This window comes from Rhipicephalus sanguineus, chromosome 11 (genome assembly GCF_013339695.2).
Source record: "Rhipicephalus sanguineus isolate Rsan-2018 chromosome 11, BIME_Rsan_1.4, whole genome shotgun sequence".
NCBI lineage: Eukaryota > Metazoa > Arthropoda > Arachnida > Ixodida > Ixodidae > Rhipicephalus > Rhipicephalus sanguineus.
The window spans coordinates 10,002,974-10,015,311 of NC_051186.1; the positions used below are offsets into that span (position 1 = coordinate 10,002,974).

Here is a 12,338-nt window from a genome sequence, read left to right on the forward strand (position 1 = left end):
TCCATTCTGCACTTGTCTACGAAACAACCTCTTTGATTACAACTGGTTTGTCTTTTAAGATAACGTCGACTCGGCACGTATCTATTCCACACATACTGGCAGAGAAAACTGTTTAGTAGCAAGTTACCTCCACTAATAGTGTTTCATTCCGGGAGGCGAATTGCCCGGCGTTGCATTGTTAACCGCAAGTGAATAAATACGAGTACTAGTGTTATTTATTGCAGGTTCACGATTCCTTTTCTACACCCCGTTGTTCCGGAGCAGTACCTGATGCTAAAAGACTTCGGGTTTTTTGACAAGGTGCACAAGACTTTCACTGCCAGTGAGAAACACGCTCACAAATATGTGTTTTCACAGCAAGGTACGCAAGGATCCTGTCTTCTGATAACAATTCTGGCAAGGCGAAGTAGAGAATAAAGAAGTTAAGGAGAATGAAAGCACTTGGTCACTGTAAGAGAGACATATATGTCGCTATATTTAACTACATAAAGAAAGGAATGAGGTCGCCACGCTAATATTATAAGTCTGCTTATTTTATTATCTTTATATTGTATTATTTAAATAATTTAGCTGCCTTATTTTTATTACTATTATTTTTATTTCGGTACACATTAGTCAAAAGAGCTTCAACCCGTTTCCTATAAACAATCAATAAAGAAACCAAAATCACCGCTGTAATTATTTCGTTTGTCTAATTGTCGTCTGCCTAGTATTTCTTCAAATTAATTTTACTAACGCAAGATTCATGGCCGATGGCCTGCGTGCGGTGGATTAAGCCATACTTCAAGGACCCCACCAACCAACCAACCAACTTGATTCAATAGGCTGTCACAATTCTTCCGCCAGAAAAAAGATACACTAATTTATTTTCCGAGAGAGAGGTAACCTCTCTGACGTACTCGGTTGCGAGCTTCTGTTTTAGCGTGTAGTATCTAGTGGAACCGGAAGGGGCATTCGCATGCTGCCAATAGGTTGTTTCCCATGAAAGCCTCGACATATCAGGCTGTCAATCCTATTCTCCGGCATTCACCAAACTACACAGACGACGCAGCCAAGAAAGAAAACACGGGGTCCCGCAAATGGAGCTGGTTCACTGGCTTCACCAGCGGAAAAATTCGACTTTTATCTGTAAATCTGGCTTACCCGGGTCCCTCGAAATCATTTCGGTTGCGGGTTCAATTTGGACCGTCGAAGCCTGTCTAATAGGCAAGCGCTCTAAAATATCACACGGCGCCGTCGCAACTTTTCCAAGCATGACGGCATGAAAGTGAACTGAGGGCCTCAAGCGCAATGACGTACGGTTGTCGGGAGTCACTTTTAGAATTCTGGCTAATTTTTTTACTAGCGCAACTCCTTGAATTATAATGGCAAGGATGACCATAAAATCCATCTTAACGTCCGCACAAATGCGCAGGATTGCAACAGCCAGTCGGGTGACATTCAAGCAATGCTTTAACTCCTTCAGGCGCCCTCACGAACATCAGCTATTCACAGCGAAACTCTAATTGACTCAAAAGCAATTTGCGATGTATTAGTTGCCGTTGCAGATTCTCTGAAATTTTAAAGCAAAACTTTGAATCCGAACCCCAGTACTTCTATTAAGTGCGAAGCATTTCTTAGCGAACCTTTGGCATTTTGAGCGTTTCTATCTATCTATCTATCTATCTATCTATCTATCTATCTATCTATCTATCTATCTATCTATCTATCTATCTATCTATCTATCTATCTATCTATCTATCTATCTATCTATCTATCTATCTAGCCGCCTACGTCTGGGGGCTCTCATGATCGCCTCCTTAACTTGATGTAGACCAAAACTGGCATGGGAGGGTAAGAGGATTTGACGAATAAGACTGTCGAGTCATGGCATGAATAATGTGAAAATCCTGTCGCGTACGTCGTCAAACCCTTTCCTCCACACACGTGTGACACATACTCGTTTACCACAGGCCGCGGTGCACGGGTACAATAAATGCAACAGCGTTAAGAAAAACCAACATCGTTAGCGTTGACGCGACGAATGGAAAGAATGAAAATCAGGATCCCAGCAGGAATCGAACCCAAGCATTCTGCGTGGCAAGCGGGCATTCTTCGCAGAGCCACGCCAGGTCTATAAACTGGTTTGGAAAAACAGCCTATGCAGGCGTAATGACGGTGCAGCGTCAGTTGTGGTTGTGGTGCTTGCTACCTAATTTTAAAAGAAAGCAATAAACACAACATGATGCTCCTACGATGTGTATACTCCTACTACACAGGCGTCATATCAGATTAACGTCTATGGTTCCAGTGTTGGCTCCGCTTTTATAGCAGTCTAATAAACATTACATTTGTATTCCTTTGATTCAGCCAGCTATATTGAAGCATTGCTCGACCCCAGAGGAATACATTAAGGAAAGTTACGTATGATATTCGCATCATCGCACCGTAAAGTGCACTTAGACCACCAGAACGACGCAGTGTGCTCTTCATTTCTTACAAGGCCGGGCGATGGCGTCATGCTGACCGAGGATGATGCCAGATTGATTAACAGCCGCTTTGTAGACTAGGCTACAAAGGCCACATACGCCCAGGTAGTCTATGAATACAAGCGCCATCCACTGATGTTGGTCTACGTATGTTGGTCTACGTTGGTCTGGATAGTGCTATAGCACTATCTAGGCCTACCAGCCTCGACGGCCTATACCTCGCCAACGCGAAGAGTGACTTGAGATTCCGGCACATCGCCGGCTCTATCGACAGACAATTTGTCGACGAAATGACTGAGGCATCCACGATTTCCAACAGCTGTACTATACCTCATACTACATTACACATGGACCTCTCGTCACCGCGATCACGACCTGACCCGATAACAAGTCATGACCAGCTGCTGGTGCTCCCTGATCATGGGGATGACGACCTTGTTCAAGAACTGTCAAGAACTACTTCCACACATGTACACGGGTTCAAGAAACGTGCGCGCGTTCACCATCATAAGGGACAATTATAAGCCCAACATATCAGCTTACCGCTTCTGGTGTTGGTAATACCCACGTTGCCGTTGGCAGCGTCAACCAACTGTAAACAACTGTTCATATAACACATATGCGGCTCTTCAACATATATGTGTGCGTATAAAATTTATACAAATTCTTGGCCTCATTTTGTAATGTTTCGCTCAGTAAAAAAACATACGCCACAGTCACCTTCTCGCAGCACGCTTCGCATAACATCGACTCCCATGGTACGTGGGATTTGCCGAATTCTTTTATTTCTATTGTTATGAGTCTCCGATATCGCCAACTATTAGTTTATAAAATATGAATTATACTTTCAATAAAAAAATAAGCTTTCACGCAACTGAAATGTCAGCAAACTGACCACCAGCTCTCTTTACCGTTTCTGTAAATGAAGTTCTCAGTTCCATCTAGAAATGACTTATGTTCTTTACACGCAGGCAAACAGCATGAGCGCAATAATATTTAATGATACATGACGCGCGCTGTTCTGCATACCAGTGCGTTTAGCTTAGCTGAAAGTGTCCTTTCGTAAAGACATGCATGTATAAAAACATTATTGCATTTGCTAGAATGGCTTAAGAGATGCGACCACTTATCACTGCTCTGGAAATTATTCCTGAGTGTCTTAGCGTAGTCTACAAGGCGCTTGAACTAATGTGTAGTAAACATGCTCTCGCTATGCGCATGCGGGGAAATGATTACTCCTCACGGTTTTTTTGGCTGCTTAGTCGGTTTTCTCAATCAGTTACAATAGAAAGCGTGGCATTCGAAATATAATCTGCCCACTTTCACTGATTTACATTGCAGATCACAACTGCGCCACCTGTCGGCGCATAACCACTGGAACTGAATTGAAGTAAAAGTGCTCTTCCTGAAACCTGATTTCTTGCTTTTTTTACTTGTTATCGCAAGTGATATGATTCGAAACTTGGTGACCACCCCTTGACCTCATCTATATTTACCTCGTTTCTACAGCACGTGTAGTTAACCGGAGGTCAAAGTGCATTGGCGGGCTAGTTGGTTGGTCGTAATAAGCTTGAACAGCGCGACGGGAAGCGGGCAGAGGAGAATACTCACACACACAGCGTTGATTTTCAACTGGTAGCTCAACTGGATAGTGGAGCTCAACCAGAAGCCCACAATACTCGCGCAAAACAGTGACTTCCTTAGATTATGCAGCGAACAGGGTGAAATTTTTAGATTTCTTTATTTTAAATTATGCAGTACTATTCAGAGCAGTTACTGCAGTGGGTAGAACAAAAAAACATTTTTTTGCAGACACAAAAATGCAGGCAAAAACATAAAATTTTAAAACAGCTGTGCTTTGTTGCTTAAGTGTCACACTAGCACGCCTATTTCCGAAAGGTTGGCATTTGATACTACACACGCCATTATATTTCTGTAGCCAAACAGCATTTATTTGCATTGCTGCTAGCAGATTCCCGGCAGTCGGTTCCAAATAGTAATTGTATCGTTATCCAATCTCTTTTCTGATTCCAGGTGCACTTACCGGGGCTCTAAACTACTACCGCTCCTTTAACAACGACAGCGGCGAGCTTCAGAGACTACCCTACCGAAAGATCAATGTATCCACGCTGATTCTCTGGGGAGAGAAAGACGAATTTTTTACCAGGCGCATCGCGTCGTACAACCAAGAATGGCTGAAGAATTCAGAGTTGGTGTACTATCCTCGAGCGGGCCACTGGCTCACACGGGATTGTTCCGAACAAGTCACAACAAGGATCCGCTGGTTTGTGCAAAATACGGTACCAAGAATTACCCCAAGTACACCGATGGACAGAAAAAGTCAGCTTCAATGCAAAGAATCAATGACGCCATCGACGCCAGGGTTGCCACTGACTTTCGAGTAAATGTCGCCAAACAACGAGCAGAAAGTCGCCAAAAGTCGCCATTTTTTTAGAAATTTCGCCAAAAAAGTCGCCATTCTAGATGTGTGCGGCATATCCTAGTAATAGAAATTTCCACTGATGTATAGCCCCGTAGAATACAGTGTCATTCAAAGCCCTTAAAGTATATTGACATTTCTCAATGCCAGGCGCATCGCCCCTTCACCATGGGAGTGCTGGGTGTACCTGGTTCTCCGACTAGCCGCAAGATGTGCGCGGAGGCGCGAGTATGAAAGGATAAAACGCTCATGATATCCTTCCATCCCTGTGCGCTCGTTTCAAAGGTAAAAGTGTGGTAAACCTTGGGCGAAAGCCGCGAAGGCGTTGTTTGTAGACAGCTTTACATCCCCTCATATGAAAAAAAAAGGGATTAACAGGTTTATTGAAAGTAGTAAGACAGAATTCTTACAGGTATCGTTCATTAGTGAGTCTTATACCTTTTAGTGTGAACTAATGTGATACCGGACGCCACTGTCCCTTTCATATATAATCACTTATATCTACCCGCGTCAATCCAGTGCGTTATAATTGAACAGGTAGACATTGTAAAATGTTATATAGCAATTGTTTTCTTTGCACACGCTCACCGAGAACAGTAGAAAATGCCTGAATAAATAATTTTTTATTGCACGAACACCCGCGTATCCGGCCATCGTCGCTGTACGAGCTCGATTAGGGGATACTGCAGCGGTGAATAGGTCGCCAAGCTATTCAGAATAGTTGGAGCTTTGACGGAACAAATGGCCGGAACACACGACCAACCCGTCATCCAGCCCCTTCAGAAGCGAAACTTTAGCGAAGCTCTGAAGCATTTAGATGAATCTAGATGAACTGAGTTAGAAGCATCTAGATGAATTGAGGAGATACACACGAGTTACAGGACGGACATACAGAACGGCGCGTAATGTGCACCTCAAAACCCAGAAAAATACTGAAAATAGCGCCGCTCATTCCTTGGGAAGGCACTGAGCTTAGGATGCATAACTCAGCGGATACCTAAGCTGAAAATCGCCAAAAATTCGCCATGTCGCCATTCATAATTTTAGGTCGCCACGGGCCTCTCAAATTCGCCAATTTGGCGAAAAGTAGCCACCATTGGCAACCCTGATCGACGCCTACATACTGGTTCTTGAAGTTAATCGCATGGCTTCCCCGCTACACTAAACTTCCTAAGCTCATGGAAGAATAAAGGTCAAGGTGAAGAAGCCCATGTTTTATAATAATGGTACCTGCCAGGGTTTTACGTCCCAAAACCATATGATTATGAGGCACGCCGTAGCGGAGGGCTGCGAAAATTTTGACCACCTGCTGTTCTTTAATGTGCACCTAAATCTAAGCACACGGGCCTCTAGCATTTCGCCTTTATCTAAATGCGGCCGACGCGTTCGGGATTCAATTCTGAGGCCTAAGCGGCAGCAGTCGAGCACCGTGACCACTACCCCACCAAGGCGGGAAGCTCAAATTTTAAGCGCTTATTGAATAAACGTATTTCTATTGTTCTTGAAACAATTAGAAGTATAAACAGCACGTACAGTCATGCAACAATGCCGATGCCTTTAATGTGACTGTGCAGATTTAGAGAGCTAGTAAATTTCAGCAGATATTTAGCTTAGTGCAACGAACACATTTATGTTAACAGTGAGAAAAATCAGGTTTTGATTTGTGGTGAGTTCTACGACGCCTTTGTGTTATCGCAAAAAAACAGTGCGCGTATTGCTGGTTACCAACACGCCACGAGCGCGGCAAGAAAACAAAACTAAGAAACCTGTCACTTTATACCTTGAAGAATATGTAATATACAGCAGCGTTTTTTGAACTGCAACGTTCCAATATTTTCCACCAGAAATTTCCGGCGAACCTCTTCGCGCTGCTCGGAGTTTTCCATTCGCCTGTGGATATGTAAATACTACAATATTCTAGTCCCAAATGCAATGGCTTCAGTTGAGGTAGCTTCGCGAGCTTCAAGTTTCATCAGAAGTCATCGTCAGAAACAGAGGTTGTTTCATTGCACTACTAAATACAGTGTCAGGTGTAATGGAACACGTGTGTCGTATAACTTCCCTCACTCCTTTATGCTGCCTCCCGTGTGAGGCTTCCGTGCAACATTTGCGCACTCTAGGGTAATTGTCAAGTATATTACGCTACCGAAAAAAATTTGTATATGTGTCTTAGGCTTCGCAGACACTAAGTACAATTGTCTGCCCCAATCACTCGCTCTCCTAATCTCGTTTGTTTTTTTCCTTTCCTCGGTGTCAGGAAGATAGGGGTTGGACAATGCAAGTGGGCAGTTCGTTTTGAATATCACCGTTGTAAACCCAGACGTAATACACATTACGTGCGTCAAAAAGTAACGCCGCCTCCCAACCTCCATTTACTGCGAGAACGCATAACCTGCAACCTCGAACACGTGACCTCAGCCTTATCTATCTGTGCTTCTTTGTTAAAGCAAATCATTCCAATCTTCGAAAAAACAAGACTACCAAGGCACGCCACGTGCCACTCAGTCCAACAAAAGCAAGTTCATTATCGGTCAACGCTCACAAACTTTAATGATTCGGATGTCTCTGCAAGAGCCTCGGCTTCCGTTATAATTGTTTTGTCAATACCGGTGCCTCATCGAATAATGAACTCATCCGAACTGAGACCAACGTAAATCGAAAAATGAAACATTTCTTCCTTTTTACACTTAGTGGCTGTATTCCTGAGTCATTCAGGAAACTGCCTATCCGCCCAAAGTAAGTTAGTCCACTGGAAAGGTATCGCATGTACGTCTCTTTAGAAGTGAACAAATTTGTCTGCCTTGCTTAGTATAAGTTGAGCTGCCTGCCTTCAGAACGAGTTATAGTGCACTACTCAGACGCTCGTAGTTTGCCGGGCGCCGAAAAAAGAATGGACACTCGCGTTCTTTGTTCTATCCACTTGAGCTTGTAGGAAATAGCAAGTTAGTACGAAACGGCTGCTTATAGCATTGCACGTATTCGCCTGGGAGTCAGGGCAAGTGTCACCGTTCTGCCACTTCCGCACAGTCTTTGAAACGGAAAGGAGGAAATGTGAAGAACAATCACCTTCCTTGATACGATCAACCTGCGATCCGAAGCTCTCCACTGTCGAGTGTTGACAAGACTTCGCGCTTCACGAAGTCGCTGTGAGCTGACGCCAAAGGTGACAGCGGTGTTTCAGCGTGAGTTTCAAACTTCCAGAAGACGGCCACCCAAATATGGCAGCCTGAAATTAATGCATTTTGGGTAATCATTCCCCGGGCGTTGATGATTGAGAATGAGCAGTTCCAGGCGTTCGTTGAACAGCGACAATGGAACCGAAGGTCGCGGGATCGAATGCCGGCTGCGGCGGCCGCATTTTCGATGGGGGCGAAGATTCTAGAGGCCCGGGTACTTAGATTTCGGTGCACGTTAAAGAACCCCAGGTGGAAGAAATTTCCGGAGGCCTCCACTACGATGTGCCCCATAATCATATCGCGGTTTCGGGACGTAAAAGCCGCAACAATTAGAGAATAAGCGACAATGCCCACAGAGATTTCGACAGTGGCTTCTTTACAATGAAACCACGTTAAGTACTAACCAACAAAGAGACACATCTTACTACGCTAGCTCCAGCGAAACGTGTTTGAACATTACTATCTAAACGTGACAAGAACAGCTTACACAGTAGAGGGACAATATACGAACAAATACAGACACAGCTGTTCTGAACGAAAACACTTGTATCACACTGAGCGAAGGCAGAGGAGAGGTATCGTTTAAGGAAATTTCGTAAACTGGTAGTGGCGTAGCCGGGGGGGGGGGGACACCGGGCCCGTGCCCCCCCCCCCCGAATTTTTTTCTCTGCCGCGGGATACACAGCACAAAATGACACTTGGCCCCACTTACCTGCCCAGACCCCACGTCAGATCGAGGGCGTGTCCTCCCGCCACGCGCACCCCGGAAGTCCACCGCGCCCAATTAAAAATTGGCTTCTTGACACCCATAGGAGTGATATGAGGAATAGCGTAGTAAAAAAACTTGCTGCGTCAGCACAAATTCCATTTTTCGAAACTATAGCGTGCTCACTAAAATGGTGAATTATCTGTAGTGAAATAATAACTAAGTAAAGGTCGTAAACACGTAACAATTTTGGGTAACTTTCTAGCCGGAAAGCGATCAATTTCTGTCACTTTTCGTTTTCAGAAATAATAACGCGAAGTGGCGTTGCCATCTTGTGAATTTTTGCTGAGAACTACGCTTTAAGGGCCTGTTTTTCTTTCTTTTCTACAGAGTGTGAAATTGGGGAAGTACCTTGGGATTTAGTTTACGTAGTTTGTCAGTAGTGGGGGGCCCTTTCTAGTTGTTACGGGGGAAGAAATACACTCTCAAAATAAAAGAAAAGAAAGTAGCAGTGCTCACACTTCTCGTACTATCTCGTATGCTATCTCGTAGAAGATAGGACAGAAAGCAGAAGTGTCTTGTTTTTTTTTTTCGGCGACCCACGAACTCTTTTAGTCGCGCACTGGAAAATTTTCGGTAGATAGGCAATCGAATATGTGCGCAGCAAAGTACAGAAAAAAAAATTAGTGACTGCTCTAGAAGCATGGTGTATATAATACCTCTTATCTTTGGACTGAGTCACAATGGAAAAAAACTGTGGGTGCATGGAGCGCAACCAAACAGTTAAAAAAAGGGCGAGAGGCTTTTCTTCGTTGACATTGTTCTCCATCCAGACACATTCCATTATTGACATCACATGAGCATGATCTCGGCATACTCAATATTATACTCGAAATATATTGAAGCCGCGGCAATTGAAAGAGGCAAACGTACCAGTAAGCCTTTCACCGCGCTGACCGATAAAGACCTTGATAACTTCGATTCATATGCACGTGGCCTACCGTCATAGTCTTGTTCTGTTCTTTTATTATATTTTGAATGTTTTAGATTGGTAAGATCACGCAGGCTGAAGTGCTTGCAACGACGTGCGCGAATTTATATTTCTGTGCGCTGGTGCGATGAATGCCATCGAGAAATCAGAGCTAGTTCTTGTCGCCGCTTTCATGTACTGCGTCTATTTCACTCATCATATCCAATTGCGAACCGGAAAGCATCTCCGGTTTCGCAATTCTTTGAACTTCATCATTTATCAAACCGCCATTAATGGGCTGGGGCCACCAATGAATAAATCTCAACGACCCTACGCCCACATTTGCCATCTTTGTGCAGCATTCGCAGTCACACGTAAGACACACTTTCATTCACAGTGATATGCAACATTCGCAGCCACATTTCCTTCGCTCATGAGCATGAGCGAAGCAAATGGTCCTTTTAAGCATCTGCAAACTTAGACACAACTAAGGCCTCTTTGCTACCCCTTCCCGTCCATGAACAGTACAAGCAACAGAGTATGTCAGAAGAGGTTCTAACATTGCTTTTCGAATAAGCCTTAAATAAATTTTAGCGCAAGCCGCGGTGGTACAGTGGTTACGGAGTTTCAGCGTTGAAAAAAAAAGAACAATCCTAGTGCGCACATACTATTTTCGAAATTGCGTCAGCATAGCGTCATAGTTAGGTTCTTTGCAAAAAAAAAAAAAAAAGACATCCTAAACAATGCGAGATATCCGCATTTACGTATCTAGCAGCAATTCTGGGCGGCTAAGTTGAATCTACATGTTTCCACTTAGTGCATTACAAAGCGCGTTACAAAATGCAGCTGCATTGCCAGAACATCCAAGAAAAGCATACTACGGAGTGATACTGATACTTGAAGTAGAGCACCTTAAAGTAACCATGCCAGAAGAATAAGAAGCTAGGTGCGGTATGAAATCATCAAACGTGCTCATATCCTCGAGGTCATATATTACCACTAAAGAATACCACAACAATGGTTGCGTCGATTATGTGGAGACAATACAAGTTAAGATTACGTGGCCCACAAACGTGATCCATTGCTTACCGCTACATTCCTCTTGTTCCTGGGTGTACCATAGTCATTTTAAGAAGCGCGGATATTCGAAAACACACTAGCAGGCGCTTTACATCTTGTAACGCATAACACAGGGCCATTTTTAGCATTCTGTTGCGTCGCAGATGCGAGGCCTGGTTGAAGAGTGTAGATGCGTCATCTCGCTTGCAACCGACAAACTTTTTTCGAATTGCTGAGGAGTTTGCTGCAGGCAAAACCTTCGTGACTTCGTGACGCATTCTCTGATTCGGAGAGTTCTTTTCTTCGGTGAGTGAGTGAGAGAATAAACGTTATTATAAAATCTGGCTGGCTCGTAGTCCGGGCTACACTGCACATGTAGAGGCCGGGAGACCTTGTCGCACCAAGAGCCTGTCCGGTCTGCTGGATAGCCCATTTTTGGTTTTCGACGTGGCAGTTGAGGAACGCTACCGCCACCGTTCTTGGAGGGCTTCAGGAGAACTTGTTGATATGTTGTGACATTGGCATAGCATATGTTTCTATGAGGCCTCTTCTGTTCCGTTGAGTTTGCACTTCGTGTCCGGGTATAAGCTTGGGTAGCTCCTGTGGAGGTGCACAGGCTTTGTGCACCTCCACAGCTAGGAGCTTGTTCGTAACTGTCACATTTCCGCTGTTTGTATTCTGTCTAGACTAGAGTGGGAGGAAGGAAGCGTTTTCTTTTGCGCAGTTGTTTTGAGGATGCCATAAATTTGTACATCGTTAGCCAGGTAAAGATTGTACTCAAGTCTACGATCGTGTCATGTGTGCTTCTTCGCTCATTTTGTCTCATGGCTAGCACTGCACGTTGTCTGCACGAAGTCTCCGACGCGGGACCCAGCGATTTTAAGGCGAAAGCCTTAGCCTAAATGTCTCATCAAATGCGAAATTCCAGCGCCGGCTTACCGCGGCGTCGGGAGCGGGTGATGCAAAAAAGTCACCATGTGATGACGACACGATATGACGTCACGATGACGTCACATGTCGCCAGATTTTGTGAGGACATCATGACGTCACGTCACGTGATGCCTACATCACATGGCATCGTCGCTTGCTCAAAGGTGGGCCGATCGCGGAAGAAGGAAGGAAGGAAACAGAAAAGGAGAAGCCAGGGAGGTTAACCAGAAAAACTTCCGGTTGGCTATCCTACACTAGGGGATTGGGGAAGGGGAATAGTAAGGTGAAAAAGAGAGAGGAGAGAAGGGAAGGAGATAACGAACATTCGAAGAAGAGAGGCAGAGAATTCACTGCAGCGTGCGGGATTGCACCACAAGTTAGAGGTACTGCAAAACCACATGAGGTGAAGCAAGCGTCCAATGTCTATCCCGGATTCAGTGAAAAACCACGTAGAGTGCAGAAAGCTTCCGTGGGGGTCAGTACAATCGACATAGAATAAGAAGATGATGACCTTCGCCTTCCAGTCGTATTAGGCAAACGCACAAAGGTGCGTGTGACTTTTACGGTGACCTACGCTGCAATGCGAAAT

At 44.5% G+C, this 12,338-nt stretch overlaps 1 protein-coding gene and 1 long non-coding RNA gene across 3 annotated transcripts in view; both read left to right on the plus strand.

Moving 5' to 3' along the window:
• Nucleotides 1-5,126, plus strand: part of LOC119375548 (uncharacterized) — a 40,905-nt gene extending 35,779 nt beyond the window's left edge. For 2 of the 3 annotated variants that reach the window (XR_007414408.1, XR_007414407.1), the window contains exons 7-8: nucleotides 225-361; nucleotides 4,503-5,126. This is a non-coding gene — a long non-coding RNA (uncharacterized LOC119375548). The remainder of the gene's footprint in view (nucleotides 1-224; nucleotides 362-4,502) is intronic. The other variant, XR_007414406.1, reaches the window with a different exon arrangement.
• LOC119374029 (AB hydrolase superfamily protein YfhM-like) overlaps nucleotides 1-12,338 on the plus strand; it is a 175,597-nt gene that overhangs the window by 97,391 nt on the left and 65,868 nt on the right.